The sequence below is a fragment of the Coloeus monedula genome, assembly GCF_965178545.1.
Source record: "Coloeus monedula genome assembly, chromosome: 7".
Taxonomy (NCBI): domain Eukaryota; kingdom Metazoa; phylum Chordata; class Aves; order Passeriformes; family Corvidae; genus Coloeus; species Coloeus monedula.
In genome coordinates, this window is record NC_138787.1 from 19179007 (window position 1) to 19204999 (window position 25993).

Here is a 25993-nt window from a genome sequence, read left to right on the forward strand (position 1 = left end):
AATATTTTAACGTTTGAAGGAACAAACTGCAGCCAGAAGTCCAATTCCCTCATAAATGAAATACTCATCACTAATGTAGTCTTCTGTATATCGTTACCTGGCTATACCCTTGTTGGTACATTTTCTTGTGCCTTTGTTACTTTCCCAGAGGAGTATGTAAAATGTTCAGATTTTTGCCAAGACTCAGCATTTATTAATCTTGGTGTTTTGCTAATAATAAATCCACTTTTTCCAGCTTTATATTCTTATAAGTGGACAAAAGAGATTACTTCTGAGAATTTACAGAGGTGTTAAATAGAAAATATGGTTGAGAATTGATAGTTGTTTTCATTACAACTAGCCAAAATTTTTACTCCAAGATACATTCAATTGAAGCAATAGCACTGTACTCCAATGAACTGTACTAATCCAGTAGAGGCATTGGCTATCTAATATTTTAAGAAAATACTCAGTACAGATTGCTTTCTAAGAGAAAAACTCAGTGGCCTATTACAAAATAATTTTGGCAAATATAAAATGATAAGCTACTTGGCACTTCTGATCAGGCAAACTACTGCTTTAAACTCATGTATGGATAATGAAGTAGCAGTCTGCATAGGAGCTTTCATGACAGTAAGATAATAAATACTGACATGGATAAATTGTCATGAGTTGAACAAAAAAATCCCTGTCAAATTACCATTTTGATGAGGATGGTGCATTTGATTACAATGAAAACAAATGTGCTGGTGGCTCCTTGCAGCAGTAATTTTGCTGTCCAAGATGACAGAGTTAGTTCTGAGAAACTTTTTAATTGTTTTATCCACATAATGGCATACTGATCACTTTTATGTCACTGGGCAAGGAAATAATCTTGACAACAAAAGCTAGATTTCATACCAGAGGTACCACTTTTATATTTAATTCTTTATTTGTGGCAGCACAAATGAAAATAGTTGAATAGCATGATGACTGGCACAGTGGGATCCATATTGTCCATGTATTTGCAGTGGATAGCAGCAGATACAGAGAGTATGTATAGATACACGACTTGTGGTTAATACAAAAATTTGCAGGAGCCCTAATAGTGTGGCTATCTAAAATATTTTCCTTGAACTGCTCAGAGGGTCTGCAAAGATAGCTGGTTTCACTGTAGTTCACCAGGACTGCCCCCAGTGTCTCAGCAGGTGCTTGTTGCATGCTTCACTGCCACCTATCTCCCTGACCACTAGGGATGCAGTTGTTGTAGTTGAGTTTCATTCCCAAATTTATCAACCTTCCACAGTTATTCAAGTGGGAAATAAAAGTGACTGGATGATGGAACCACATCAACATTTTGTGTGTTGTTTGTAACAGAAGCAGATCTGCTCGAATCTTTGTCTAATATCTTAGATCAGATAATTAGATCTGGTTAAATCTTTTCTTTAGGGGTTGCACTGGGCATCCCTAAGCTCAGTGCATGAAACATTAAAGCAGACAGTGTCTGAGTTTTTTTGTGAGCAGTGCTACATCAAATAAAGAGCAGTGACTTGAAGGGCGTAGCCTTGATCATGCACCTGAACTAAATCTGTTGGTTTTTTATCGAAGTTATAAATTTGAAATTTGCGGGTGGTCATACAGTTCATAGAAACAGTAAGAATCAAATTACCTTAATTTCAAAAACTAATGCTAAAAATTAAGGTAGCTAAGTGGCATACTGCATACTATTTGGAAAACACATGAATATATTTACATGTATAGAGAAAAATGTACTGTTTGATAACTTATTTCACTGAATATTTCAGATCATTTTCTCAAAATCTCAGACGATTATATTTATTTGGTCTTTTATTTGTTTATATTTATATTTAATTTAGAAAAATACGTTTTGCTTCTGCTATACCTTTGTTTGGTTTTAGTAATATCAGAAGATGAAGAGACTGACCAATTTCTTTGTTTTTTAGCATGTTACATTGCTACTGAAACTTTTCAACGTTGAACATTTTACTGGTTCCCTTTTCTCTGCCATCTGTCTGATCTGGCCTCTTTCCAAATAATACTGCTTTCCCAGTGGATATGGTTGTCCTGGTACAAGAGTTTTCAGTCAAGGTAAGGAAAATTCACATTATGTTCAGTTGCTTCTTTGATAGTGCATATAAATATTGAATGGCCGTATATGCTTACAGCTTGTAGATTCTAAGATGCACACTAAAAATACCTGTTTGTCATGAACTGACTTGTGCTCTATTTTATTGAAAACCTGACACTGTCTGTTAAAAATATTTGGTTTCTGTCATTACGTTCTGTGTAAGTTTGCTTATTTTGACAACTACTTTATTATAGTACCTGAAGAATGGATGTTTTGAAGTCTGGTTGTCTGGTTAAAAAAATGTAAAGTTCCAGATTATACACAGCATTGTAGAAATGTTAATTCAGCATTTTGGAAGTAGTTGTCTAATTTTAGAAGTTCAACATGAAATGTCTTAGAAAAGATAGTATATTTTAGAAGTTGAGCACTTAGGCACGTGCCATTTAATGGACAGTCAAGTTGGGCACAAAATCACAAATCTTTTCTTGACCAATATCCTAGGAAGTCTAGATTTATTTAAATTATATATTGTGGTCATATATTCCTTTAGGTATTACATCATATTCAAGGACACCAACAGAGAAATTACATCCCACAGATCTAAGAAAATCCAATGCATCATTAAAAATACATATGAGAAAGCATTGTATTTTTGCATGCACAAGTACATTAACTGTTGAAAAGGTGGAGAGGTCTCATTTCACCTTCTTCCTTTATGCTAGAATCCCTTTCGTGCTAGTAATTAAATAGTGCATTTTATAGTGAGCAATTGTAATAAAAATCTACCAGATACTGACAACTTCTTTTAGGAGGAGCATATTACATTGTATTCTGAACCATGTAGATCATGTCTGAGCAGTGTTAGAATTTCTTGTCGGACGAATAACTCTGGGTATCCCAGAATATATCTCACAAGCTTCATTTTTTCATCAAGAGAGAGAACTGTCTTAGGTTACCTGTAGTCCTGGTTTCAAGAAGCGATTTTCATCCATTCAACTGAAAGAGTGAACCTTTGGCTTTCAGGATCTATCGCTGTGTCAGTCACTTGACTGGGATCTTGAAACAACTGTCTGCTCAGGCAGCGAGCTCCAGGGTTAGCACTGAATCCTGTGCGTGCTGGGACAAGACATTGGGAGTTCAGTCAATGGTTTCAGAATACACACGGAGGGTAACTGAAAGGTGTCAGCGCTCTTTAAGTCTCCCCTAGGCCATAACTTGAAGACTTGCATTTCATTTATACAAAGACCCTTTCCCAGCGCCCTGGCAGTACAAATGTTGCATTCCCATAGCCTGTGCTGAACTGCAAGTGTGGGAGTAGTGAATGTAAGCATGTCTTCATCTTTTGACCTGTGCTGATACACTGAAAGAATGATTGGTAACTGGCAAAAGGAGAGTCAGAGTGGCTGAAATCAAGGCAGCCAAGGACAGCAATTTCACTCCAAAGGCAGAAAAAATTGATAAAACTGGCATGTTAAAAAGCTTCCTACTGAGTCTCTACCTTGATAATTTAAAAAGTCTCCCAGGAGAAATAGAAAACATTCATTTTCTGGGTTTCATCTGGCATTTCAGAATGTGTATTTTCTACCCCAGTGTAGGTTCCTATAACGAGAAAGCTCTTTCCCATCTTTTGGGGGTAAATGACTTCAGTGCATAAAGCAATTGTTTTTCAGTTTATTTGTAAGTTTATATTTTTTCTAGTGTTGCTGTGAGTTTTTGTTTGAAAGATCTAAATTTTTCCCCAGTGATCAGCATTCAATGTAACTGTCTGGAATTGTATCTGGATTCCATTTTGTGCAATTATGATATTGGTTTACCATATTTTCTTTACTAAGCAGACACTCAGCACCTAACTCATAGTGCAGGGTGTAGCTTTACAGCCAGATGATAGTTATTACTCTGGTAAACTATTTGAAAAAAAAACCTACCAGACTCTAACTTGCATGAAAATGAACATATTTGCGTGTAAATTCCTGAGGAGGAAACTGGCAGATTAACAAGTATGAAAAGAGGGAGTCTGCTCTCTTCACCAAAGTTTGCCCAAAGGCTGGGAAACAGCTGAATTACTGGATAATATTAATAGCTCATTTTTACCATGAAATAGATGTATGCTGCCAGATCTTTTTCCTATGGGGGGAAAAAAAGAACAGAAAACAACAACAAACACACAGACCCTCTCCCCACCCCAAACTTAGCATGTTATGTATGTTAGATATAAATAGAGTGTGATTGTTTTCAAACTTCAGCTAGCAACTTTGCCATCAATTCTTGTGAGATGAGAATAAGGCCTTGTATTTAATGAAAGATTCACTGCTATTTAATTATGTGAATGTGGTCAGAAAACTGTCTTTCTGACAAGAACGTGGAAATAGGGTTGTGATGTTAAGTATATTGTTTTGTAGCAAGTAGTGTTTTTTGGATTAATGCCGTTGACCCTGAGCCCTGTTTTTGTAGACTCAGTTGCTTAAAATAGGCTGATGCATGGAATTTATTTTAAAATGTTTTGGTCTTTTTTTTTTTTTTTTTTAAAGAGATAGGGATGTTTGGAGAGGGCAAAATCTGGATCATGGTACTTGTAACAAATGAAAAATATTTACTGATGCTTGTGGCTTTTGTAGACTTTTAATTTCCAAATTAATCTGAGAACTGATTAGTCTGTAGCATTGGGTTTATCTTATTGTTCTGTTGTTCCTGGCAGTGTTTAGACCATCATCACTCCAAATGCTAATTGGAAGGAGAACAATTACTGCCAGTGATTGCTATCTTACTGCCTCTGCAAACCTGGGTGAGTATGCTTGCTCCATGAAGAGTCTATGTATGAGGAACTACTCTTTGCATTAGAGTGTTCTTCTAGTAGACATGCAGCACATGTCTACTAGAAGAACACTCTAATGCAAAGGGTAGTTCCTCACACTCTAATAATAGCCTCAAAACTGTTGTCTGCATGGTCTTGTCTCCCTGTTCTTTTTCTTCCCATGCCAGCATCACCAGTGCTGAAGCTCTCTAGAGCGCAGCTGCAGCATGACCCACAGTGTCTCTGCCTCCTGTGTTCGTTGTTGCCCCTCCATGGCAGAGCTGTTAATCAGTTTGAGGTGCCTCAGCAAAGCTGGCATACATCCTAAAATCTGGCCATACAACTAAGCCTGTGCTAAATAATGTAATTTTCCGTATGAATGGCCCCTTCAAAGCCAGCAGGACCACTCAGAGAGGCTAAAGCTTGGCATGTGGGTCAGCGTTTTTAGTATATGTCTTCCTCTTTTGGAAATAGCTATGTGGATATGTATTTTCAAATGCTGTGAAATGGAAGCCCCTCCCACATCTAGAGCCATCCACAAAAATATTCTGGATAGCAAAGACAGCGGAACATGTCAGTCATGCTATCCTTGCACTACTCAGACATCTGTGAAAATTTCATGCTTCTGTGACCAGATTCTCCAAAGGGCTAAATTTGGCTGTATGTCTTTGAGAGCATACTTCCATTTCTCCTGCTGTGCCTGTCTGTTGTATGTTTTTAATTGTCCTTGGTATTTGGGGAAAAAAACCAAAACAACCACAAATTAAATAAAATGTATAAATAACAGGAGAGGGTTTAAACTGGCAAAAAGCAAGAAAAACAGACTAGCTATAAATCTGGAAATCCTGTTCCCAGCTCCTAGAGTGTGCAGGAAATGTAGCACATATGGCACATGGAATCACCTGGAGCTAGGCCTCTCTGTTGCACCTTGGCATAGGAGAGCAGGAACAAAGCAGAGATGCAGATTGTAACCCTTCGTGGCCTGGTGTCTGGTAAGGATCAGCTTAAGCCTGTTCTTGTATTTGGCTTCCAGTTCACAAATATGGGATATTAAAAATAGAGTCATTACTGAATGATCCTTTTTGTACTTAAACATGGATATCAGTGCATTTTTGTTGATTAGAAACTTTCAATATAATTCCTTCTAGTGTGTAGGAAATATATATGAATGTAATTGTACCCTTTCTTATAGAAAAGTTGAATTTTATTATAATGACACTTCATTTATGATGCTCCTTGCAAAAGCTGTTTCTGATATTATGCTTTTAAGTGAGCTTCTCAGTGTTCCTTACAATCATTAATGAATCAGACGTTAGATAAAGACAGTGTAGGTATGGCAGCATATCATTATACAGGGGAGTAGAGTGAAGCATGAGGATGTAAATATTTACTACATCTTGCACAATGTTGAGGAAAAGATAGCTCGAAGGGTAGGATGATGTTTTTTACTGCTGTTCATAGTGTATTCATCATAAAAAGAGCCCTTAAAACCTCAAACCTTTCCTAACTTTTGCTCAACGTTGGCAAAGGATTTTGTCTGAGAAGAAATAAAAGAAAATTAAAAGAAAAAACTCAGACCATCTGATATTGAGTATTTGTTCTAGGTTTTTTAAATTTTATTTTCTTGAAAAGGTTTCTTTTTTTGTTAGTTTGGTTTTTGTTTGGTTAGTTTGGGTTTGAGGTAATTTATTTGGTGTTTTTTGTTTATTTGGAAAAAGAAGAAGGATAACAATCTTCAGAATGATAGAAAATACTTGCAGATTGATGCCAATCCATGGGATTTTATTCATACAAGAGATTCTCCTCAAAACCTGAAAAGCTGCTACTTCTGCCTTCCTTTCTGCTCTAGATATTTGTTTCCTTTGTTCAGTTTACTCTACCACAGATCATCTTGATACCACTAAGTATGTGCCCTGTTATACTAATGCACATGCATCTCTGCTCAGTTTGTCTGTCAGAACTTACATGTTTTTCTGTGTTTCATGCATTTCTAGATCAAAATGGGTATTAATTTTTATGCACCAAGCACTGAAAAGCAAAACAATTTTTACTTTTTTTTTTTTTTTTGCAGGAGCATCATCACTATCACAGCCTGATATTGTACAGTTATGTGATTAAATAGAATCTTATGTTTAGAAATAGAGAGGTGCCAAGATTTCAGACTTGTGAGTATAATTATATGTATTCTTAGAAATTGAAATGAGCTTATGCAGAGATTCTCAAAATAGACCTAGAAGGAACAGAAAATGACCAGCAAAGTGCATGCATTCAGAAGTTTTAAGAACATTTTTTGTATTTAAAAGACAACAAATACTTGGAACCCTAGAAAAGGGGGCAGCTGTTACCCAGTGGAACTTTTCTTCTGCAGTAGTATTTTCTGTTTAATAAAATTTCTGAAATGCTGCTGTGTACTGGGGTAATCACTTTACTATTTAAGCTCTATACACAATTAAATACAATTTTATGTCCTATATTTTTAAAAAAGTAGTGGACTTAGGAACATAGTGTAGTCCATGATGTATTAATTGTCAGAAAAACAATGTGTATGTTCACTTGAGACAAGGAAAGCCAGAATGTTCTGGTTGGAATTAGCAGTTATTGGGGAGAAGGACTCTGCTTTTCAAAATGGCATGTTTGCAATGGTTGAAATTTGATTAATCAAAACTATCCCATTATCGTATTGGGGCTGTTTCAAAAAAGTGGCTTTAGTAAAGTGGATTTGGTTTCCAAGTTACTTGGAAAGAGTATTTAACTATAAACTTGTGAACCAAGCTGTCTCTCCCTGTGCAGACTGATTTTAACAGCCACAGGTTCTAAGCTCTGGACAGAATGCTTCAGACCAAAAGCTCTACAGCTGTTTTAGTCCTTTTTTACCTCAGCTTATATGTGCTGTGACAATATAAGGTTTTTCGATCAAAGCTGAATTGCATTTGACTGCCCTGAAGCAGAGAGCAGAAGAACTTGTATCTTGAAATTAAACACAGTTGGATTTTCAGTGAAGGTGTTTCAGTGAAGACTTAAATTCTTGAGTCTGACCCTAACTGCTGTAGTCTCACTTTCGTGTCTGCACTGAGTTTGTGACCTGGTGCCAAGTAATCCTCTCTTCAGGATAAAGTCACTACCCTGTCAGGTTTTCATTCTGTAGTGTTCACCTTTTTTGCTTTTTGTATTTATTACAGTCAGATTTACATTTTGTAAATTTGTTGGGGGTTGCCTGAATTAGGAAAATGAGTTTTGATAACTTAATGGAAGAAAAGGAAGTGGAGAAAAACTGATTTCTTGAAATTTCCCACCTGAAATCCCTGGGATGGGGGGGGGGAATTCTCAGAGATGGCACTCTGAGGAGGGCAAACAGGGGACAAATGTGTGACTTCAAATACCCTCAAATTCCTGATGGAGTGCTCTAGTTTTCATATGATAGAAGATACAAGGAGTAGGTTGCCAACACTAATGCTGTTTTAGAAACAGAATTTATGGAAGCATAAATGTTTTAGCTAGCCAAAACTGTTTTCTAGGTAGGCAGTTACTTTTTGGTTGTCTCAATCTGCATTTTTTAGCACTCTTGTTTCTTGGGTAAAAAACCCAGAAACATTTTTCAGTGTTAGTGACACTAACACTGAATGAAGCCACTGATAGTCACTGAAGGCACATTTGCTGAAATAGCCCAAATTAAACATTTTATTGGTGAAAGAGGATAGAAGCAGCTTTGATGTCTCAAACTGTTTTGCTGTTCCCTGAAGTTTTTCACACCAGCTACTCATCTCAGCTGGAGAAAAAAGCACTTGGGAGTCAGAGAGCAAAAGTGTACAGTGAAGAAGTTTATTCATGAGGAAGGAGTTTTATTGGTGTTGGAAGGCAAACACAGAAAAGTAAACACGGCCCACTGGATTACAACAGGTTAGTAAATACAAATGCTGTAACATTCCCATAGAGCTCTTTCTGTAACTGTTACATGCAATGTGTTGTGTTGTTTTACTATTATCACATTTTTCTAAGTAATACTCCTTTTTTCATTTTTAGTGTGCTTTACTTACAAAAGTTGTTTGAAGTTAGTGGATAATAACACTGAGAGACATCAAAGTTTCAGAAAAATGTGGAAAAGAGGTGTTAAAATTTAGATGAATCAGTCATTATTAAGGTGTTTTGGGATCTGCTGGTTTGGCTTCTAATGTGCATTCAGAACACCATCTTGTGGCCTAAGTTTCCTGTAATGTGTTGCAGTTGTGAACCATTTTCATACCTCTCACAACAGTGCTGAGAATTGAGACACCTCCAACTCCCATGAACGTTGTCACAGAGCTCCCACTGAGCTCTATAGAAGGGAGAGGAAGGGTCATTAGTAGCTTTTGTAAAGTGCAGTGAGGTACTGATGAAGTGATCTGTATCAATCTGAATTGCTTTTGTTCATTATACACAGAGCAATCTCTTAGCAGAGGAGAGAGAATATAAATTATTTATTTAACATGTAGGTGCTGAATTTTAGGTAGCATATTGTAAGTAAAAAACTGGCCTTCTGCTAGAGCATTGACATACTACCTTTTGTTCCTTTCAGTTTGTCTTTTTAAACTTTGTTGTTTCTTTTTGTTCGTGCAAAATTGTAAACACCTCCCTATTGACAAGATACACTTAACGTCGTAGTAAAAGAAGTCTTGGCATGAAAGGCTAAACTAATGTGGATAAGCATTTCTGAACTATTCTAAATTAGCTCCTTTCTGACTACTCACAGCTATGGGCTAGCAGATAAATTCTAATCGTTCATGGACAGTAACTTCTTAGTTCTTTTGCAGAGAAGTTGAGATGAGAGGGCTGCATTTTGCCATATGCTCTCACTGTCTTTGAAGCATTTCATTGTGAGTCTCTTGTTTGAGAGTTCCATAAGATGGCGAAAATCAGAATTGTTACTCAAAGAAAAGGATAGTGCAGTTTTCTAGCACTGCCCTACTTGTCAAATTTCTTGTGACTATCTCTGTATAAGATGATATACAAGGACAAATGAATGAGGTGAGGTAAAAGATTTATGACTGAAATAATGCCAGAATACTTACTTCACCTATACCAGACTCTGTCATGCATTAATAACTTGGCCTTACCTTCTTGTAAGAAATAGATCCAGATTTTTCTGTTCTTACACTTTACTCATAGGACTGATAGGTTGGTTGGGAGGCCAGTCAAGCTAAGATATATAGATATAGGTATAGATATATATGTATAATGTTTTTATATATGATGAGAAATACAGTGCTTATTTTTGCTTTTACTGAAACATGAAAAGAAATATTTTGCATTTATTGATATTTTCTTTTAGCAACAAGATCCTTATTTGATTTTCTCAGTATAGTTAGCTCATATGTGACACTACAGGCACTCCTGTACTATCCCCTGCGTCTTTTTATTCTAGTGAGAAAAATACTTATTTTAGCAAGGCTGCTTTCAATGCTTGATCATATGTGAATTGACAGAACAACCTACATCCTACTTCTATTCCTTTTATTCTGTAGATTTTTGCCTCTGCAACTTGCAGTAATTCCTATGAAGCTGTCACAATCTGTTCTATCGAAATTACTTACAGATCCTGTTGTTCAGCGATCGTTGAGATGATAGATGGCTATGGTCTCTCTTGTTAATGTGTGCTTAGGGAGTCCTTCATTTACACAATAGACTTATTCAATTTTTGGTGAAATGTGACTATTACTCTTGCACAGAAGACACATGCTCAATCTAGATATGGCTTGCTTAATTTTTAAAGAAACTGTATAAAAATAGGATGTCCCTCCACAAAACTCTGCTTTTAACCTTATGAACTAATTGGCTTTACCTTACCATTTGAAGGATTGACACTTTCATATAGTACTGGACTGTCAGTAACAGCTGGCAAGAAGTCCAGCTGCAATAGAGGCAGATTGAATCGTGCCTGATGGCTCATGGTGACTAGAAATCATGGAAAATTCACTGAGAAATGTATTCCTGTCTCCATCAGCTCAGCTATGTGGCAGAAGTATGGTTAGAATAGTTCAATACTGGTTGTGGAGCTGAACATGGCAAGATTTTAATATTTGAAGATACCAGGTAGCTTGAACAACTGTACTCTAAATCTAAGTGATTTTATCCATAGCATTTTTATTCAGCCCTTTTTAATGAGAATGGTGTTGACTTTTAAAACTTTTTCTTACTGAAATGCTCCTTTGATGTTATTATCTTGGTTATAATGCCATTTCTTGGTAAGTCATCTGTGCTGTAACTGAGTAGTGGTGGGCTGAGGATCTAAAACTGAGGCACGAAAATAGAGAAAAAAGTTCTAAGTATAATCCTGTCAGTGTTTGTTTCTGTCTCATTTCCTCTAATGGGACTGTCATGGAAGTAGGCTATGCCTGCTTATGTAGTAGCTCCTAAGTTTGAGCCCTCTGCTTGAGTCAAGAGCCTCCTGGACTATAAGCATGCAGGAGATCATGAACTGAGGAATGCAGGGAGATCCCGGGAGCTGCTTTTTTCAAAAGATCAACAGCTGTATCAGCTGATACACCTCTGCTTGTGCAGTATCTGTTATTTAAGCTTTTGTAGTCTCAGTTGTACTTTCAGCTCCAGCTGGGCATGTGAAACCACATACCTTAGAGAAAGAAACTAAATAAATGGATTGTATCATTCAATTTCAGGGGATTTATCCACTCTATCTTGTACTTTTTACTTACATGAATAATTTTTGTTTACACATTCTTAATTTGAATGGGATTACTTGCATTAGTGATAATGTGAGTAGCAGGTACAGGATTAGTTCCTGTATTTGTCAGTGGTGTCAAAAGCAATAGAATATACAATAATTTGGTTACATTTTCAATTATAATCTGAAATTAAAGAGCTTTATTTTGGAGCTGTTGCTCTGAATAGCAAGTATTGATATTTGTAATTGAATTTTGAGATAGAACTTTCCATACATTTGTAATGCAGAAAGCTCTCTCATCATGTGAGATTCACTTGGCAGATGAATGGTCACCACTTAGTAACAATATTAAATCCTGCATTTCAAGAGTCAAAAGGACTGGAATCTGCTTCTAAGGTAAAATATTTAATCTATTTCATATCTCAAAATTCTATAGAGTGAAATTACTAGGTTGAGAAACATTTTGATAAATATTTGAGCACGTGCTGTGATTAATTTGTATGAGAATTGTACTTTGAACTAGTGTAATTCATGTTGGTAGGACACCTGATGAAGCAGGCCTTGATCCTGAAAAAGGCTCCAGGCAAACCTCCAATGAAAACTTAGCTGCCTTGAGCAATTTTCAGGACTCAGAGGTAAAATTTAATATAGTGTGAATGGGTGGCAGAATGAAAATACATCATGCTGCAGCTAGCCTGTTTATCACAGCCACAGGTTTGGGGGTTTTGCTCTCTCTTTTTTTTTTCTTTATTTTCTTTTTCTTTTTTTTTTTTAATTTTTAAATTTTGTACTTTCACAGCTTGATTTTTAAAAATTTATTTAAATTTGGTTCATGTGTAGCTTTTAGTCTTCATGCAATTAAACAGCAAATGTTGGGAAATGAATAATTTTGTCAAATATTCTTTTTTCAATGTTCAAGACTTTTATTGCTGGATAAATGCTATCAAGTTTTATATAAGACTTTCACATGGAATAAAATTCTCCCCAGTAAGAAAAAAAGTGGGAAAAGAAAATATAGACAAAGGAGATACATCTCCTTAGCCTCAACTAAAATCAATGCTAACGTGTTTACAACACAAGCTTGCAACAGTTTGAAGACCAGATAGATGTAGGCCGTGCCAGTCATTTTGGCTGCAAGTCACTTGGTATGCAGGGAAACATGGTGACCCTGACTCCAATCACAGCTTATTTGACAAAGGAGCAACACTAGACAGTGAATGTAATCCTGTTGTTTACTCACAGCAAGTGATACTGCAGGTACTACCTCTCTGAAACCCAGGATGCAAAAAGGTTTTTGCTTTAAGGTCCTCTGGCCATTTTGGAATCTGAAGTATCTTTTTCATGGCCAGCTTCCTTACTCGTCTGAGAAGGTGACTCAGGACTCTGCCAACACCTTGATCACTGGAAGTATTCAGGACCACAGCAGTGGTTGGCTGCCAGTATATATTTGATATAAAGCACTTGTATCATTTTTACCCTTGAAATTACAAAAAGGGTAATCACAGTTTGGCCTTGAATAAGAACTTAATATTCTGATTTACAGTAGGTATTTCTAATGTTCAGGTTTATGTTTTGTAAACTGCTGGACTTACTTTAAAAGCAAATATAACAAACAGTGAAAACCCGCTGTCTTCAATTGCACTAGAGATTGTAGCTATGTGAGAACTGGCTTGATGTCTGGAATGGAAAATGGGTGCACAAATATCCAGGTTTGGAGAAACTGCCTTTAGAGATACATGAAGAAAGAGGAAAAAAGGGACATATTTTTTAGATGACCAAAGAGTAACAGCAGGTTTTAGTCCTGTTGAAAAGAACACAAGATTAAGATACAGATGAAGGGGTTGTGAGTCTAAAAGCTCACCTTTTTTTCTTAGTTATATCAGATGGTCTATAAGAATATGTTACTTTTTCAGATAAAGCTTCCTTATCTTGTAGCTGTGAACACCCTGGCTACTACTTAAGACACAGAAAGACTATGAAAGAAAAATGAAATAATATATGAAATATTACAGAAATAGTTTGACATTCTTTTAAAAATAAAGGTTTCTGCTGAATGAACAATAGGCAGTCTGGTAGAGTTAGATAATTGTCTTAGCATCATTAATAGCTTGAGTTAGAAGAGAGGATTTAGGAAATTGAAGTTGATATGTCCAAATTCTGAAATGAAGAACAAGATTTGCATATTTTTGATCATAGACTCATTCATTATTCAAGTCGTGTTTTTTCATCTGCAGTAGACAAGAGAAGACCACCATAGACTGCAATGATAAAAGCAAGGGCAAAATTTGATGGTGACTCAGGGGAAAATGACTAATCTTTCCTAATTTGTTCTGAATCTTGACATGTAGACCTCAAATACTCTAATTTATGTGAAAATGTCTTCTTTGGTCCCTCAGCTATTAAAAATTGTAATAATGCAAGACCACAAAACCAGAAAAAACTTTTAAAAGCTTATTCTTCTAAATAAGTGATTCTAAACTCAGATTATACCCACTAGACCCTGTATTTTCTGAGTTGCCAGGGAGTTAGCCACAAAACTCACATTAAAGTCAGTGGGAGTTACTAAAATTAGTGGGAGCTGTGTGCCGTGATCCTATGTAAACTCTGTAAATTTCTAAGAAAATAGCAATCAATATAGTGGTGGAAAATATAAAGTATCAGAATAGATAATGTATGAGTAAATGAGGCAAATATCTAACAAAGTGAAAAACATAATGAAAAAGAGAAGAAGGATGAAAAAGAGATGGTTGAATACATAGAGTTATGTAAGATTCTAAAGGGGAATTTGTAGGGTTTCAGGAAATACAATTTCTTGAGAAGCTGATGGAAAATGGAAAGAGAGCCATCAGGCATAATTGCTTTGAGGAACAGCTTCCTGCTGAGATAGAAGAGGTTTACTTTCAGCGCTGTACAAATGCATCCCAACATGTACAACAAACAAAAATAGATGCATCATAAAATCAGGAATAAGGAGAAGGAGTTTATATAAGCATACAAACGTACCACATGTAATGGAGAACAGATAGAACAAAGGGAGAACTGTGGGGGGGAAAGGAAAATACGGGAGAAAATGGACATTGTGCTGTGGTGGAGGAAGAAAGCAGAGAGTTGATAGGATATGGCTGCCTGAGAAACATGGGAAGCATGTACTCTCTCTGTTGAAGAAGGGTGATGCTGATCAAAGTAATTCTTGTAGGGGCAAACTAACTTTTCACAGCATGGATTTCTTTATCCAGCAGTTATATTCAGCAAAATAACTCACTAGTTCCATAAAAAGTATTACAATAAAACATAGAACTTTCTCTGATATAAATGTTGTAGATTCTCTAATTCATTAAGATTTCAAACCTGTTAGAAAGTTTCAAAAGAAAGAGAGGGCCATTACTATCTATGTTCCTTTCACTTTTGCAAGATGCAGGTGCTTAAGACCCTTGTAAAATCTCACCCAAATGAAAATGGAGAAAAGCTCTCTCCTCAAAAGCTGTTATTTAGAAATGGTCTTCCAGAGAGACAAGGAAATACATAAAAAGAAAAAGTTGTTGATAAAAACCGTCTTTGGAACTTTAGGGAGAAGGCAAGGTTTTGCAATGGGTATGGAAGAATGATAAAGTTAAATGTCACCAAACAAAGCTCACTGACTGTTCATATCCATGCAACTGTTGAATAGAAGAATGTTATTTTATGCCTATATTGAGATTAGGCCATAATTTCAGACTTTAGAGGAAAACCAAAGTTAATCGAAGACAAAGTACTTACTCTGTAGAGCTACACAATGAATTGTCTTGCCAAATCAAGGCATTGTTAGAACTTTTTAGATCTAAGAAAATATCTTCTTTCAAAGAAATTCAGGAAAAATGAAGTCAATGTAGCTGTTGCCGCAGGGATTAAACTTAGATGCCCCATGAAAAATTCCAGTTTTTATGGATGCTCTGTTAGCAGAACCTATGAAGACACATAAAAAAATCAAGACATGAATTTTAACAAACAGTAAACGGGCAGTATGCAAACCAGTTGAATTGCAAATTGCTTATAGGGAACATACATGTTTCCTGTGACATTTCATTTAAAAATTTAACTGCTACATTAAGCTGGCTTGATGCCTTGAAGAGCATATTTACAAGCAGTGTTTTACAGGTGGTTACAACTGGTGATTTAATACACAGGCTATCTTTGCAGCTGTGTGGCAAATCAGATGAACAAATGGGATTTGGTGTCATTGAGAGATTGCTTAAGCTCTCCAAACTAGTGAATTTTGTACAGTGTGAAAGTAAAAGAAAATGCTCTGAGTACAAATCAAAAGAAGCTACAAAACCCCCCAGAACAGCAGGAGAACACAGGTAAAAGATTTTGAATAGATGCCAAATACTAAAGGGTACAACAGAGATAAATAAAATACACAGTAAAGATGCAATATAATAAAATACTGTAATTTGGGCTGTCAGCATGAGTGTAGCGAGTTCAAAATAGAACAAGTGAGTTAGCTTTTATGGGGTATTTAACCATGAACTGTCATAAACTGAGACTGCTGCTGGTAATACATATTCAAATGCAGCAAACATGTTATTGGTAAAAATTATATAAAATCACACTATAAACTTTTTAGTTGTATTTCTTGAATTTGTCCTCTAGGCACCTGCAATTTGCCTTTTGAAGACTTGACACCTGCAGAAGTGGTAGCTTCAGTGCCATTTCCCACAGTGTCAAGGAAATAATTATAACTACATTTACATAGGGTATCCCTGCCCACAGCAGGGGTTGGATGTAGGTGATCTGTAAGGTCCCTTTCAACCCAGGCCATTCTATGATTCTGTGATAGTAAAAATACTTATTTTGGACAGACTGGATTGTCACAGATTCAACAGGTGGTTCACAATAGCTCTAGAAATGTCTTCTATAGCACGGGCTTTTTTTCCAAGTGATGTTAACTCAAAATACAACCAGATCAGAGGAAAAATAATTTTTCTTATCTCAGTCCATTATTTGGGTATGTGGAGAAACTATGACAGATGTGTGTCCAGTGCTTTAGGACAGCTGTTTTCATGCATTCTGCCAGAATGGTTTCCTTAGAGCTTTGTACCACTGGCTTTTTTGCCCACTGTTGTAGCTTAAGGGCTAAAAAAGCCCTTATGCTTTTCCTGGCCAGTGCCACTTGCCAGGCTGCAGCACTGTCTCACAATGCTGCATCAGAGTGTTTCTTCACATTTTATGACTGCTACTTCTGTGTCCTGTGTTGTTTTGGAAATGGATAATGCAAGTACTTCATTTCTTCTTAAGAGGTATTTTTTGGGCATATTGTCTGGTCTGATTTCCAGTAGCACAAGATATGTGTCTTTCACCAGCTGTTCCAGTCACCATTCCTAACTGCCTCTCAGAACCACTCCTACAAACTGAGCAAAGATAAAGTTTATTCTAATAATTAGTTATAGAAATAAGGCATATATAATTTTTTTATCTATTTATATATAGTTATATTTCTTTTGTGAGAATGTCTTTGATTCATTCTAAAAGTACCTATATTTTTCCACTATTTTGGTTTTTCTATATTTATTTTTTCATAACTTCATTAAATTAGTTCCCATGATTCAGTTCTTAATAATCTCTTCCTCAACACCATTACTATTCACACAAAATGCTAATCTTGCATTTGAAGAGGCAAGAAAGGTAACTCTAAACCAGGATTCTATGTATATTTCCCATATGCAATTCCTAATTTACTTTCCAAGCAAAAAAACTCTAAACCAAACCACCACCACCAAAAAAACCCCTAACAAACAAACAAACACCCAAAACAAAACAAACCCTCCTCCCAAAAACAAAACAAAAAAACTCCCACTAAAAAACAAAAAAAAGCTCCCTATAATTAATCAGCAAATTATTCTGTCATTTTAACAGAATAACTTCTGGGAAATATGCAGGTTTTAGGGTAAAATGTTTTAGAATAAAATTGCAATTCTTTATTTATTGTTCAGTGAATTTTCTGCAAATTTGCTGATATTTAGTAATCTGCTGGAAAGACTTGCCACCAGTTCTAGCTTTTATCCCAATTTTTCTGTTGTTCTGTCAATGTTTGATGAGGAAATTACCTGATACAAAGAGATGTTTGAGAGTAAAAGACAGTAAGTAGGAAAAATCTCCCACCTCTTCTTAATTTAATCATTATTTTTAAAATTACTAATTTGCTTACATTTTGGTATTAATTAAATTAATTGATCTACCTTAATTAGTATAGTTCAATATTTTTTTTTTTTCTCAAAGGGATATGTTATATTTCAGCTGGGGTTTGAAATAAGTTTTAAGTAATTAGCTAGGTATTTTCAATTGTTTTCTATATTCTTTACAGTTTTATGTGCAGTCTCAGGAACACAGTACTTTTCTTTGCCTGTTTTCTGGATTATACCTACTGTTTTCTCTCTTCCCATTAGACACACGCTGTATTTTCATAGGTCCTGCTGTGCAGTGTTTTTGGTAGTCTGACTGTTCTACAAGTACATACTTATGTACCTGTTAAATAATAACTAGAAGAACAAAATTTTTTTCTGTTCATTTTCACACCTCAGTGATAGAAATTAAAAATCTTTTCTCCTTCAAAGAAACAGGAAGTTGATTGGAGCAGCGTCTTCATTTTTAAGCCTGCAATTACCGTAAGAGATGAAATTCTCTGTGTTCTCTGTTTTTAAGGTAATAACTGCTTCTAAAGTAATCACAAAGTAAGGAAACATATTTCCACACATACTGAAATTAGTCAAATGACTTAGGAGAAAGCTGAACTGAAATCAAAATAAACCTGCAGTCAGTTTTTGCTGATCTTCTCAAAATGCTGCCGTGGCTTTTGGAACATTTCCATACATTTTCAGGTTAGGCAATTCTGACTTTCAAACAAAACCAAAATTAGAATTATTGAAGAAACCATGAGACAGGCAGTTTTCCCACAGTATTTTTAGCCTGATTACAAGCAGATTTCATGGGAATTTAACAATTTAGTTCATTCTGATATTTACTGTACCATTCAGAGGATTTGTCGTATTTTGCCAATCCTTCCGGCCAAAATGTAGGCCATGGAAATTTTTAAATTCTCTCTTTACTGATCAAGTTTGTAATGATATTTATTGCTTGTGTGGAAATGAGACACTCAGGAGTATGGAAGATCACTTCCCCCGAATTAGGATTTTGAAAAGGCGATACTATAAAAAGGAACTTGACTGTGCAGCAATAGTAGCAGGAAACTGGGGGATTTTGAAAAAGCAGATGCTCTTGTGAACCAAAAAACAAGTTTTGGAGGCTCTGAAATGTTCATGAGAAATTTAAAAATACTTGAAATCTGAACACTTTCTCATCTTATTTCATTGAAATTCAAATTATATTAAACTTCCACTCTAAAATGAACATGCAGATGCTTAGAATGTCTTTTTTTTTTTTTTCCTTCACAACCAAATTACCTTCTGATGAAATTCAGTGAAAGCAAAACACTTAAACTTTAGACAAAAAGTTGACAGGCTTTATCCAGTTCTTTAGAATCCCAATAGAAAATAATTACAGCAGAGATTGCATAGATGTACAAGAAAGCTGACGTAGCCCGTGACATTTTGGTTCTATTTCCTGTCTTTAAAAGCTCAGATCTGCACATCTTTATATAAGCAATTAAAGGTATACTTTGACGTGTGTGAAAAATATGGAAATGTGCTCATAAAGTTCTCATAGGATGCTTTTTGATTTTTAAAATCTGTTCAAAGAGCATTGAATCATACTTGTAAGTATACTTCTCATTGAATTTTTTTCCTCCTCCTCTAAGTTCTGCAGGGATCATGTGGAAGAGGAGGAAAAATTCTGCACAAAGTTTGAAGCAACTTGTTCTCTTTAACAAAAATATAAAAAAAGAGCAGTTGGCTATCTTGGCAGCTACAGCAGAAATTAGATTTCACACTGCTATTAAAGTAAGTGTCCATATCTGCAGGGACATGGACAAGGCAGAGGTGTTTAATGCATTCTTTGCTTCTGTCTTCAACATGGATGATGGACCAAGGGGGTCTCAGTGTCCTGAGCTTGAGGATCATGGCTGTGAGAATGATCAACTAACTCCCAATCCACCCTGAAATTATGTGGGATCTGATGCTCCAGATCCCTACAAATCTATGGGGCCTGATGGGATTCATCCAAGAATCCTCAAGGAGCTAGCTGATGTCATTGCATAATCTCTCAAAAATTTTTGAGCAATCTTGGGAATCTGGAGAAGCCCCAGCTGACTGGAAGCTGGCAAACATCATCCCAGTTTTCAAGAAGGGCAAGAAATAGGACCCTGGAAACTACAGTCCTGTCAGTGTCACTTCAGTGCCCAGTAAAGTTATTGAGGAGATTATTCTGGGACATATTGAAAAACACCTGAAAGACAATGCAGTCACTGGTTGCAACAAGCAGAGCTTCATGAGAGGAAAGTCCTGCTTATCAAACCTGATTTCCTTTCATAACAAAGTAACCCACCTAGCTGACCAAGGGAAGCCAGTTGATGTAATCTTTTTGGGTTTCAGTAAAGTTGTTGATACTGTCTCTCACAGTATCCTTCAGGACAAAATGTCCAGCACACAGCTGGATAAACATGTCATGCTGTGGGTGAGTAACTGGTTCACAATTTGGGCACAAAAGATTATAGTGAATGGGGTGACCTCAGACTGGTGTCCAGTCACTAATGGGGTTCCACAGGGTTCCATCCTCAGCCCTGTGCTCCTCAACGTCCTCGTAAATGGCTTGGATGCAGGCTGGAAGTGATACTAAGCAAGTTCACAGATGATGCAAAACTGGGAGGAGTTGTTGACTCCCTCAAAGGCAGGGAGACCCTGCAGAGAGACCTCAGCAGATTAGAGGGCTGGGCAACCACCAACCATGTAAAGTTCAGCAAGGGAAGTGCCAGGTTCTGCACCTGGGATTGGGCACCCCTGCATGTACAGACAGAATGTATGGGGAATGCTGGAGAGCAGTGCCACAGAGAGGGACCTGGGGGTCCTGGTCAATGGTGAGTTGAACATGAGTCAGCAGTGCCCTGGCAGCCGGGAGGGTCAGCCGTGTCCTGGGGGCACCGGGCACAGCATCGCCAGCCAGGCAAGGGAGGGGTTGTCCCGCTCTGCTCTGCACTGGGGCGGCCTCACCTCGAGTGCTGGGGGCACTTTTGGGTACCACAGTGTAAGGTAACAAATATAGAGAAGCGTCCAAAGAATCACAACAGAGCTGGTGAAGGGCCTTGAGGGGGAGCCGTATGAGGAGCGGCTGAGGCCGCTTGGTCTTTCAGCCTGGAGAAGAGGAGACCGAGGGGAGACCTCACTGCAGTTACAGCTTCCTTGTGAGGGGAAGAGGAGGAGCAGCACTGATCTCTTCTCTGTGGTGACCAGTGACAGGACCCGAGGGAACGGCCTGAAGTTGTGCCAGGGGAAGCTGAAGTTGGGTATCAGGAAAAGGTTCTTTACCCAAAGGGTGGTTGGGAACTGAAACAGGCTCCCCAGGGAAGTGGTTACTGCACCAAGCCTGACAGAGCTCAAGAAGAATTTGGGCAGCACTCTCAGGCACATGGTGTGACTCTTGGGGATGTCCTGTGCAAGACCAGGAGTTGGACTCAATGATCCCGATTGGTCCCTTCCAACTTAACATAATCTACGATTCTGTGAAACGTACCTCTGCATTTGGATGGTATGAAGTAATTTTAGTTAGAAAGTAACCCAGTAGTAAATTCACTGCATGACATTAAGGATTTCTTTGAATTGTTTTAGCAATTATTTTGTTTTGTGCTAAAAGTTCTCTTTCATTCTAGACATAAGCACAAGATACAAGTTATGTATCAAATGTCATGAATTTTTACTTCAGGGTCCAAAAGAGTGTAACAGGATTATGTGTTCGTACTACATGTGGTCCCTGAGAAGCATTAGTGGCTTAGAATGAGAGAAATGCCACTCAGATTTCATTTTTTAAAAAGGATATTGTACATGAAATCTAAATGAAGAGACCAACACTGCAGGATAGAGATGGCAAAGACTTGTAGCTCTTGCTCTCAGGAGGCTGATATAAATTTTGCTTCAGTAAATTCTGCAGTTACAATGAGGTAACTTGAGAAAGGGGTTTTTTTTTGGTGTCCGATCGCCTTTTTCTGAATAACAAAATCTTTTGTGATTCTGTAGCTTTCTGCTATTTCTCCAATGGGTGTAATATGTTGAGATTTTACAACATCCTTCTAACACCAGGAGGTTGCAGTGCTTTCACATTGCAAGAGATGCACTTTGCAAGGTAAATAAAAAAGATTTTTTTCGACAGATGTATGGGAATATAAAAACAGAGTAGAAAATTGACAAAACCATAGTAATCTCAAATTTTCATCTATACTAAACCAAAACCAAACTATGATCAACTATGTTTTGGAATTATCTTGTCTGTGAGATGGTTGTTACTCTGTAGTTTGTAGTTAATCATACATTGTAGTTTTACTGAGTGTAGGTATACTTTTCTTTCAATACAAAAGGCTGACCTCCAATGCATTCATTTATTAAATGAATGGATAAAACTAGTTCCTTCAGCCACGAAATTTATGAAATCAAGCCAAAGTGGTTTATGAGCCTAGTAAAGGATGATGAAAGTTCTGCTATTAGGCTGAGCAAAATGCTTTTCAGGGGCTGAAATAAAATCCATTGTTGATTTTAGTCCAGTTCTCAGATATGTATTTTTACAAAACTACTGCCATAACTGGGGTGAATAATGGGAGTTTCCTTCATAGAAACAAAGAAAAAAATTATCTAATGGCACTTCTTCCTGCTGATGGAAATGACATCTCATGTACCAGGCACATACGTTGCGTTTCTCTGTAAAAGTTAGCTTGAACCTTTTTAATCAAAGTTGCTATGTTGGATTGATTTTAGTTAAAATGGTTCTAGTTTGCATATGGACAACCAGTAAAATAGACTTTCGTAGGGTCAAACCACATCGTTATAGAATACAAACAAGCTGATATCATCCAGTTTCAAAACAGGGTCATGTTCACCTTCATGTTTCTACCAGTCTGCTGCATTATCAGTGAACTAAAATCTGAGTATGTCACACAGAAGCTATGATAGAAAGACAAAGGAGGAGCTGCAGTAAGAGAAACTTGTCCTGCTTTTGTCCAGTCATCCATCTTAGGGAGAGTGAGAAATACTCAGGTTTATAGGCTATCCTGGAACTTTTTGTTTACATTAAAAGCCAGGTTGTCTACTAATGTATAAATAGGATGCAGACTCAGCTGATATATCATAATAAGAAGGTTGAATACACCGAGAACCTAGCATAAGGTGTTTTTAAAACTAGAAGACTGAGCACATTTGATTGTCTATCTTTCCTCCCAAGTGAAAAGATTAATGGTTTATTGCAGCATAACAGGTAAATTTGGATTTGGTACAGAATGGATTGAACAAAGAAGGAAGGAATCTGTTTAAAGATATTTTTGATAACCTTAGAAAGAAAAGAGTTTTTCTTACTCTTCTTATACTGCAAATTTAATTGTATTTAAAATCTATGCCAGAGGCTGTGAAAGACTGTGCTGCAAAGCCAAGTAGAATACATGATTTGGAGAGTTTTGACAAACAACTGATGTCTGCTTCTGACTTGGCAGAATGCAGATCTCTGTGATCATAGTGAACAGGAAGGGAGAACTTGCTTAAAATGTGAATGAGAGAATCAGAATATTCAAGCATAATGTGAAACTCGATGTTGTACAGAGTGAGTCAAACACTTTTTTTGTCAAGAAAAAAATGACAGAAATCCTTTCTTCTATCCATTGATTTAAAAAAAAACTCTACAAAGCACAATTCAAGAAACAGTGGAAAAGATTTGCCAGATAGTCTGCATGATAGTAGATGCAGTACATATTTTTTTCTGGGAGTAGCTATTGTCACTAAATAGGTCTAAATACGTTTAGGAAAGCCAGGACTAAGTAAAAGCTAGAACAAGAATTTGCACTTGCTGATGCAAATCTAACTCCAAAGGGAAATAGTTTTCAGTAACTAGTTCCAGATGTACTTGTAAAAGTTACAATGAAAAGGTAATTATGTTGTAAATAGTGGGAATGCTTTTCTTCATCAAAGTGAGAGTTTCTTTATTCCTGGACTCAGTTAACTGGAATAAGAAATACACACTGAGAAGAGCAATTCTAAACCCCTGTTACTGATTCTCTAAATTACTCTTTCCAGGACAATCAGTATTTGCTTCAGACAGATCCTCTTTCTGATGAATGGAAACTCTACCCTGAATACATAGAACACATGATTGTAGATGGGCTGTTCAAAGCTATCAAGTGTTTTCTTCAGTATCTGAATGAAAACACTGAGGCAACATTTAAATCCACTCCTTTATTTGAAGTGCAGCTTCTTCTTAATAGCAGTAAAATAACTTTTAAACCTTCTTTGGACTTAATATCAATGGCAATTTCTGTGATATTATGGGGGGACTAATCAAAAACAGCTATGATGCTGCATCATCTGAAGACAGACTGTCAAATATTTTGGAAAAGACCCTTTCCAGTTATTCTTACTTTTGTTACTTTTCTTTTTTTTTTTTTTGCCTTTTTTATCAAGTGTCACAATTGACCTTTCCTCTAGGCATTTGAATGTAACTGTTTTCCCATCTGACTCACCCCTATCCAAGGACTTATGCCAAGAAGGCTAATATCTCAAGAGAGGCTGTGAGGACTTTTCCCATCTGTTCCCCATGATCTGTCATAGTCTGCTCTCCTTAACCTCTGCTTCTCTTGTTTTATGAATGTATCCCGTCATTTCCATCAGCACATATTCTTTGAATTATATTAGCTAACTTCTTTTTAACAACTTCTGGTTCACTTGCCCAGTTGAGAGTGCCTTTCTAACACATACTGAAATCTGCACCTGGATGGACTCTCTGCAAAGCTGGTTCATGAATTTGCCTTCTACTTTCACTTGTGCATTGTGCACAGGCAGTCTTCGGCTTTACAGTGCCTGTTTTACTGAGCATTTGGTGTCAAATGACTTCTACATATTCCAGGCTGGGCATTTCTCAAGAACTGCTGGTTTCTTTGTGATTATTGGTTGGATATTTGCTTTCTTGGTGACTACTTTTCATCAGGACACCTGATACGGTTTCTGCTCCTAGATCTGCGAGTACAGCTGAGCTATGTATCCACAATAATTTCCTTCTCTATAAGCTGTGAGGGTTATGTCCACAGATAGCAGACAAAAGTGTTTTGTGAACTACAGTGAAAAAATTTTGCTAGAAATTTAATGTTAATGCAAGTTTTTGTGCAAGAGTATTTTTGCCAGACTAGCAGGACATGCAAAAATTTATGCAATTTCTTCCTTTTGCAGGTTTTTTTAATATGAGATGGAAACAAATATCGATAAATAAAAATATCAAAATCACAGTTTACACAGGCAAAAATAAATCAAATGTAAGTTGATTACACTGTACAATAGTGAAAAGGAAACAAAGGACAAAGTTGGGCACAATACTGCATTTTTTTGAAGCTCTACTGGAAAGTGACGCTGATGGTCATAAGGATCTGAATCACAGTCCACCTCACTAGCAAGTGCTGTAAGTTAAATCAACATGTTGGAGGATGTGAGTAATAACAAGTACAGTGTTTTGTGTCTAGCTGATGACAGTAGGTACTTTAAATTTTTGATGTTAGTGTGATGCATGAAACAGAAATTATAATACTTGAGAAACATGTATCGAAGCAGTCATTTCCTATTAAGTTGTTTCAGGGAGCAGACAGGAAACCTGCTGCTAACTGACAAGTTATAATTGTCATTGCCATCGGTGCAATATCTTGGGTCTTGGCATGTGACTTAGCTTTAAGGATGTCTTTTCTTTCTTGAATTTAATCTTTGCCTCTACTGCTTTTTCACTTTTGGATGTTCATTTAGCATTATGTAGATCAGATGTGGAAGAAATAAGTTGAAGTAGCTATGAGGAAGAGGGACTTGGTCACTGTCTGTTCTGGAACAACACTAACAAAGAGTGGTACTTAATGGATTGATGATAAAATTGCATGTGTGAAGAAGTTTCTGCTCTGTGGAAAATTTCTTAGTAAAGGGAAGCTGGAATTTTATTAGAATTCTGAGGTTCTAAAATGTTCATGAGACTTACTGTATTCTAAAGAACAGGTATTTCCATTTTTGCAGAGGTTCCTCTGCTTTCATTTCTTGTGTCTATTAATGAAATGTAAATCATTGTACTGTTTTGTTGTCTTGTTTGAAATCTCTTGTTCATCATGTTTCTTTTTTTTTTTAAGGACCAATATTCTACATAAGTTAATAAATCTTCAAATCAGAACAATTTTTTAGTAGTTGTTTCAGATCAAGTTGACCATTAGCTTTTTAAATTTAATTGGTGAATTTAATTTATAAAGGAACCTGAAATTTTAAGGAAAACAGATCAGGTTTATTCAAGCTTCTCTAGTTTCTGTTTAATAAAGATTTTTATCTATACATACCTAAGCACAAATATACATATATATGTATAT

The 25993-nt window shown here is 36.6% G+C and overlaps 1 protein-coding gene across 3 annotated transcripts in view; it reads left to right on the plus strand.

The window, feature by feature from the left end:
• SP3 (Sp3 transcription factor) overlaps nt 1-25486 on the plus strand; it is a 73259-nt gene extending 47773 nt beyond the window's left edge. For 2 of the 3 annotated variants that reach the window (XM_082284725.1, XM_082284727.1), the window contains 5 exons: nt 1923-2067; nt 4743-4829; nt 6910-7003; nt 8579-8735; nt 24834-25486. The gene's annotated coding sequence lies outside the window, so the exon portion shown is untranslated. Of the gene's footprint in view, nt 1-1922; nt 2068-4742; nt 4830-6909; nt 7004-8578; nt 8736-21650; nt 21741-24833 lie in introns of those variants that run through there. The other variant, XM_082284726.1, reaches the window with a different exon arrangement.
• Nucleotides 25487-25993: the final 507 nt, after the last annotated feature.